This window comes from Anastrepha obliqua, chromosome 6 (genome assembly GCF_027943255.1).
Source record: "Anastrepha obliqua isolate idAnaObli1 chromosome 6, idAnaObli1_1.0, whole genome shotgun sequence".
NCBI lineage: Eukaryota > Metazoa > Arthropoda > Insecta > Diptera > Tephritidae > Anastrepha > Anastrepha obliqua.
In genome coordinates, this window is record NC_072897.1 from 59,749,997 (window position 1) to 59,757,619 (window position 7,623).

A 7,623-nucleotide genomic window follows, 5' to 3' on the forward strand; every position below is an offset into this window, starting at 1 on the left:
AGCGTTCCTTTAATTGACGTTCTCAATACAACATTCAATTTAAAAATGTGTAACAATCGCACTGAATCGACAACACGATCAAAAACAACCATTGACGCGGTATTTCAAAGACATGTTGACAACATCGAAACCAAAGCATTTGTATCATATTTTAGCTATCATAAGCCACTCGTATCATTTGTTGAAATTGAAAACATTGAGGATGAATAATAATAAAATGAAGAAAATAAAATATGAACTTTATAGCAATATTATAATGCACCTATAATTATCCCGCTCCTAATGCTGCTTTCGTCTTATTCTCTCTCAGTTTGTTTTACGGAAGGTTTCACTTCTATCGCGTCTAACCGTTAGACTGGTATTTTTTTTTTATCGAAAAGTTGTGTTCAGCGACGAAGCTCATTTCTGGATCAATGGGTACGTAAATAAGCAGAATTGTCAATTTTGAAGTGAAGATCAGTCAGAAGAATTGCAAGAGCTACCAATGTATCCAGAAAAGGTCAAAGTTTAGTGCGGTTTATGGGCTGGAGGTATCATTGGACCGTACTTCTTCAAAGATGCTGCGAATCGTAACGTAACTGTGAATGGTGAGCGCTACCGTGAAATGATATCCAACTTTTGTTTGCCCAAAATGAAGGAGCTTGACTTGCACGACATGTGGTTTCAGCAAGATGGCGCCACATGCCACACAGCACGCGTAACAATGGACTTGTTGAGAGGCGAGCTCGGTGATCATTTTATTTCACGTTCGGGACCTGTCAATTGGCCACCCAGATCGCGCGATATAACGACTTTAGATTATTTTTTGTGGGGCTATGTTAAAGCTTATGTCTATTCAGACAAGCATGCTTCAATTAACGCATTGGAAGACAACATATAGCATTTATATGTGAGATACCGTCCGAAACATTGGAAAGAGTATGCCAAAATTGGACTAAGCGGATGAACCATTTCAAGCGCAGTCGCGGTCAACTTTTGCATGAAATAATTTGCAAACATGAATCCATTTAAATAAAAATTCCATGCCTTTTTCTGAATTTAACGTGTGTTTGTTTGAAAAGCTTTCCTATAGCTCTTAAAAAATCACCCTTTACATATGAACGTACACATACATTCTCGACTCTCAGCAAAACTATGCTTATTAGTATACACATATACATATATGCTCATACAACAGTACACACAAAGCACTCGCTTTATGCCTCTGCATGCGTATGTTTCCAAAGCTAAAATTATAAGCCTAGCGACTACAAGAACAAAATACATTCATAGGCGCAGCCGTAGCGGTAATGATTTTCTTAGTCGCAACGACGCTGAAAAGTTCAAAATATTCTATAACACTAACAAAAATAAATTTATTAATAAGTTCGAGCTCATATTTCTACGAGCAAAGTACTTTCATTCATAAAACGAACCGCCCATATACGAATTTTCTCGACCATACGAAAATATTGGAATATTTCGCGTTGAATTATTTGCCAATATTTGGTAAAACTTTTTTTTTGTCAAGTCGAGTGCCCGCGGCTCCGTACATATGTATGTATCAATAAATGTAAGTAAATATGTCTTCTAAATTCTCGACAACAATAGAAAATCGTAATATTTTTTCTGTGGCAAGTGGTCGCAGCTTCATATGTATGTATGTCTATGGAAGTTTGTATGCATGTATTTATGTACATATATGCGTGTTTGCTTTTGCACATCCATATGAACGATTTTTTATATGCAGATATTCAGCTGATTTAGCTGAACAAATATATGGATTGATTTTATAACGAAATCCTGTCGAATTATATTATTGGTAAATGTTTATTTAAGATCCTCTTACCAAATAAATATTATTATCCTTAAGAAAATTGAAATACCAGTTTTTTAATTTTTTTTTTTTAGTTTTATCAACAAGTTATTTAACTACTCATCTATAATATAAAAATTAATCGCAAAATGTGTTGGTAGAAGTCCAAGGATGGTTTGTACGGCAATAAAAATTCGAATAATTTCCGGGAAAACCCTAAAACAGCCGTTTTCTTTTTTCCGATACAAATATTGCGTGTTCGTGTGTGTGTGTGTGTGTTCGCGGTGGAGGATCTAATGCGCTCACACAAAAGTGATAATATTCTTTCCTTTGTTTTAGTTTCAGAACGATTTTATAAATGATTTCATTCACAAATCTTCTATAATCTATAATACAAAAATGAATCGCAAAATGTGTTGGTAAGCGCATAACTCAACAACGCATGGACCAATTTTAACACGTTTTTTTTTTTTAATGTTCGTTGAAGTCCAAGGATGGTTTGTACGGCGAGAAATATTCGAATAATTTCCGGGAAACCCCTAAAACAGCTCTTTTCTTTTTCCCATACAAATATTGCGCGTTCGTGTGTGTGCGTGTTCGCGTTGGAGGATCTAATGCGTTTACACAAAAGTGATAATATCGTGAGCCTGACCAAATTGAAAAGTCAGAAAATCTAAGAGCTGTTGATTTGATTGGCCTCGCAATATTCTCTTCGGAATTCAGAGAGTGAACGTCGGTTCGAATCTTGGTGAAGGATAAAAAAATTAAGAAAAAGTTTTTTCTAATAGCGGTCGCCCCTCGGCAGGCAATGGCAAGCCTACGAGTGTATTTCTGCCATGAAAAAGTTCCTCATAAAAAATATCTGCCGTTCGAAGTCGGCTTGAAACTGTAGGTCTCTCCATTTGTGGAACAACATCACGCACACCACAAATAGGAGGAGGAGCTCGACCAAACACCCAAAAAGGGTTTACGCGCCCTATATATATATATATATATTTGAAGGAGAACAAAAGATAAACATATGTTAAGAATAACAAAAGACGAACATTATTAATTAATCTAGAAAACCCATGTTTCTCACATGGTCAATTGTATGTTGCCTGTTCCAGTGTTGGAAAACAATTAGATTTGTTTGTATATTCACCAGGTAATTAAACAAAAAACATTGTATATCATTAAGCACTACAACGAAAATAAAACAGATTTTAGTTAATAATTATGATTCACTTGATTTACAATAAAGCGATTACTGAAACTACTTATACACGTTTTATTTCATTATTCTTTATAATATCGATTACTAACCCTATGTTAATAATAATAATAATAAATAATTTATTATCTCTATGTTTTGTCATTGAAGCACCCACTTTATAAATATTTGTCACCTTTCGGTTCCCACTATCCCCTTAGATTTTTTTCAATCGGGTTTGAACCTTAAGTTCCCTTCTTAGTTTGAAGCCCTCAGGCAAACATCCCTGTCGGGGTTTTTAGTGTGTCCCAAATAGGTGGCCAAATTTCGAGGAAGCGAAGATACTTAGGTCATCCTAGCTAACCCTTTCCTTTAATTCTCCTGAACAGAACCGTCATCTATTTGACAGAACGAAGTCTTGTTTGTCCGCTAGTATATATATATATATATATAGTATATATATATATATATATATATATATATATATATATATATATATTTCAATACTATAAATAACCCTAGAACACACACCCGGGATACGTTTGAACCCGGGACCTTATTTTGCGGTTTTTTTAATGCTTATTCAACCGATTTCTATGATTTTGTTTTTGAAATGTATATTTTAATATATAACAAGTATTTTGTCTTTTGTTTCATTCGAATATTCCTACTGGTTCCAGCGATATGGGCAAATAAAGTCAGGACATGCAACAGTGGATTTTTGTTTTTGTTGTTGTCCTGATAAATGCAAAACAAAATAATATAGTTTATAATAATATACTTGTAGAGTAACAACGAATACACATTTTGGTTTTTATTTCATTGAAATATTCTACCTGGTTCAAAAGATATGTGCAAAAAGTTCGCGCAAGGTATGGGTACGTAGGTAGCAAATACACTGGTATAACTGGTTTTTGTGTTTTATATGCAGCTGCAAGGGTTGTTTTCACACGAGGTGTTGTTATAAATGCTGCCTGTTTTCATTATTGTTTTGGTGCTCAAAAGTATAAGAAGTGAAAATAAATATAACTGAAACTATAAATAACTGGATACGAAATGACTTCAAGAAGAAACGAATATTTATCAAGTGCAGCATATAGAAGGTAAACAATGTAAAATAAGCAACAATGTAAACATATACTAATTTTTTTTATTATGCAGGCTAACTGAGGAACAGCGAGAATCATATATACAATCTTTATTTGATGAAATTTGTGACGATGACGCTCCCTATGACTTTGACTCAGAAGATGAAGAAGAAATTCAATTCAATGACATTAAAATTGCTGATGACGATGCTGAAGTTTCGCAAAGTGCCGCAGAAGTATTACCTGATTATGCGGACTATGAGGATGATGAAGAAGACGATGAAGAAGAAGAAGTAGAAGAAAATAATGAATTACCTGCTAGTGGCGAAAAATTTGTTGCACGTGATGGTACTGAGTGGATGAAAGAACCAAATGTAAGTCGTCAGGTACTCAGACAAAATATTATAAGAGAACGTTCTGGACCAGCTAGATGCACTGAAATGTTGTCAATAGAGCAAACATTCAAATGTTTCATGAACGTTGAAATGGCTGATATAATTATGCGCCACACAAATAAGTTAGCAAAAGAAACTTATAATGCTTACAACAATGCGCATACAAACACAACTCCTAAGTCATGGACGCCTGTGTTAATAACAGAGCTGTATGCATTTTTTCGCATACTTATTATGACTGGTGCGAACCATAGCAATGGAGAACATGTTCGAGATTTATGGAGCGTCAAAAACTATCCTTTATATCGCGCCACAATGGGAGTCAACCGTTTCTGTTCGATATTGCGGTTCCTAAGATGTGACGATAAAAATACTCGTGCAACACGCTTACTAACTGATAAAGCAGCACCGATCAGTGAGTTGTGGACGATGATGAACAATAATCTTGCTGCACATTACAAGCCCAGCTCATGCTTGACGATTGATGAACAATTATTTCCTTACCGTGGACGCACACGGTTTACGCAGTACATACCGTCAAAACCTGCTAAATATGGTGTCAAGGTTTGGTGGATTTGCGATGCCACAAATGCATATCCTCTGCATGGACAAATATATACTGGCCAAGCAGAAACTGGTAGGGAAACGAACCAAGGCGAACGAGTGGTGAAGGATTTGTCTGCCAAATACCAAGGAAGTGGCCGAAACATTTCAATGGACAATTTTTTTACGACCTTGCCAGTTGCAGAACTGCTTCTCACCTGGAAACTCACGACCGTTGGAACTTTGCGCAAAAACAAATCATATATTACTCAAGAAATGAAGCAGAACAAAAACAGGACAATTGGTTCAACGACATTTGGCTTCAAAAATAATGTGACAATGTGCTCTTATGTTCCCAAAAAAAAAATAAAGCAGTAATTTTGCTTTCGACCATGCATAATGATGCTGAAATAGCTGACAGTGGGAAACCTGAAATAATTGAATATTATAATCGTACCAAAGGTGGTGTTGATCGAATGGACCAAATGTTTGCGGAATATCCAACACAAAGACAAACAAAACGATGGCCACTAGCGATGTTCTTCAACATGTTGGACATTACAGCACTTGCAGCCTACATTGTCTACGATTTGAATAACCCTATGTTGCCTTGGAGAACAAACAACAAGCGTAAGCAGATCCTGCGCAGCTTGGCTGAAGCATTGTGTATGCCCATTATTGAAGCCAGAGCCATAAATCGTCAAGTGACGCGAAATTTTTCGGCCAAAATTGCTATTGAAGCATATTTCAACCGACCGCTGGAATCAATGGTGTCAACAGCAGCATCAACATCTGCCGCAGCGCGCACGCCAAAACCTGTGTCCGGATCTTGCTATTTATGTTACGCACAAGAGGAAAAACGCCGTAGAAAAACCAGAAACCTGTGCGCCAAATGTAAGAAGCCAATGTGTCTTGAACATTCGGTCACATCAACAAATTGCTCTATTTGCCATGATTTTCCTTAGATATAAGATTCATTTTTATAATTTTTATAATAAAAGTCAATAATATAATGTGTGAAATGAATATCTTTAATTTTTCATATAAAAAAATAATACAAAAAATGTTTTTTTTTTCGATTATTATGAGGATTTTTACTATTGGGGTACAAACGTATCCCGGGTATGTGTTTAGATATATAATGTGTTTGGAAGGCTGTAGCTCCTAAACCAAAGGTCCGATCTGGTTCAAATTTTGAATTTGAACTCAAAACTAAATATTCTTCCTAAATCCGAAGTTAGCGGTATAGAGGTATAGCGGTTCAAAAGTTACAACACTTAAAAGTTGAAATAAATACATTTGTACCCGGGTGTGTGTTCTAGGGATAATGGGTATTTACATTTCCTGAAATGAAAAAAAAAAATAAAATTGTGAAAGCACGAGTTACGAAATTGTTCTCATATTATAACAATTTCTCACACGACCTATGTGAAGGGTGCATATCTTTTCGTGGGGCCTTACAACCTACTACAGTTTTTTTACTTTATATTGAACCTTTCTCAATCTGACACTATTAACCTCATTTCGCAAGAACCACTTTGTATTTTTGAACAGAAGAACAGTTAAAAGAAAATCTAATAATTTTACGCGATTATCTCTACACTCGCCAAATCCTACAAACCAGTCGGGAAATATTTTTTGTGTTTTTTTTTTTTCTTTTAAAACGGACAACATGGAACTTCTCAGACCTGCAATGTGGGCATATTTTGCGAAGAGCTGACGGTACCACACCATTTATAGTCGGCATACTTCGAAAACCCGGTATTCAGGATTGACAAGCCTTAAATCGCTGTCATCCGTGACGTTTTTGGATCTAATCAGGGCTTCTGAATGTAACTTCAGCTCTCCTTTTGTTTTCGTCATGGCGTGGGTGCACTTTTCACATTTGAGCTTACACAGCACTTTTTGGTAAATACCATAACCAGTGAAGTAACGCTACACTTGTACCACAGCTTCATCAGTTTCTTCAGCAAAATTGTCGTCTTCCACATTAATCTCTTCTAAAACGAGATCCTTATTTCTGTCCTACTTCTGTTCTTGAGGTAGGCCCTTCGGGGAGTATCGTGGTGGCTGTGGTTAACACCTAAATGCGGGTAGAGTCTTTGGCTCGATGTGGAGTTGCATTGCAACTGGGTGCCGGGACCCATAGAACGGCAGAGGGTTAGATAGACCTCGAACCCTACCAAGGTGGTTAGTGTGTCCATTCCACACTACCAATTGGTATCCTTAAATGCTTCGGCATTTTTGGGGCGCTGATCAACGCATTGTTTTGATCCGTTGTGCCTTTGGGTACCGTGGGTTGGGGCTGTTGCCAGCAGGCACTCACGTATAAAAACACTGGACGCTGTCCTACTTCTGTCTCAGGATGACAATCCGCGAGGCCTACATTCCAATCTAAATTTATATCAGCGTCTGTACAGTTTGAACCTTTTTTCTCAAATCTCTGGCGTAAAATTTTCATTGAGATTAAACGCGCTACTATATATTGGACTTCATGAGCTGTTGGATGGGTATTCATACCCGGAATAGCTCGTATGCAATAGGAAAAGTTTTCCAACGCATCTTGATTTATTTTCCCGCTGAAAGTAAATTTTAAGGAGCTTTGTTCGA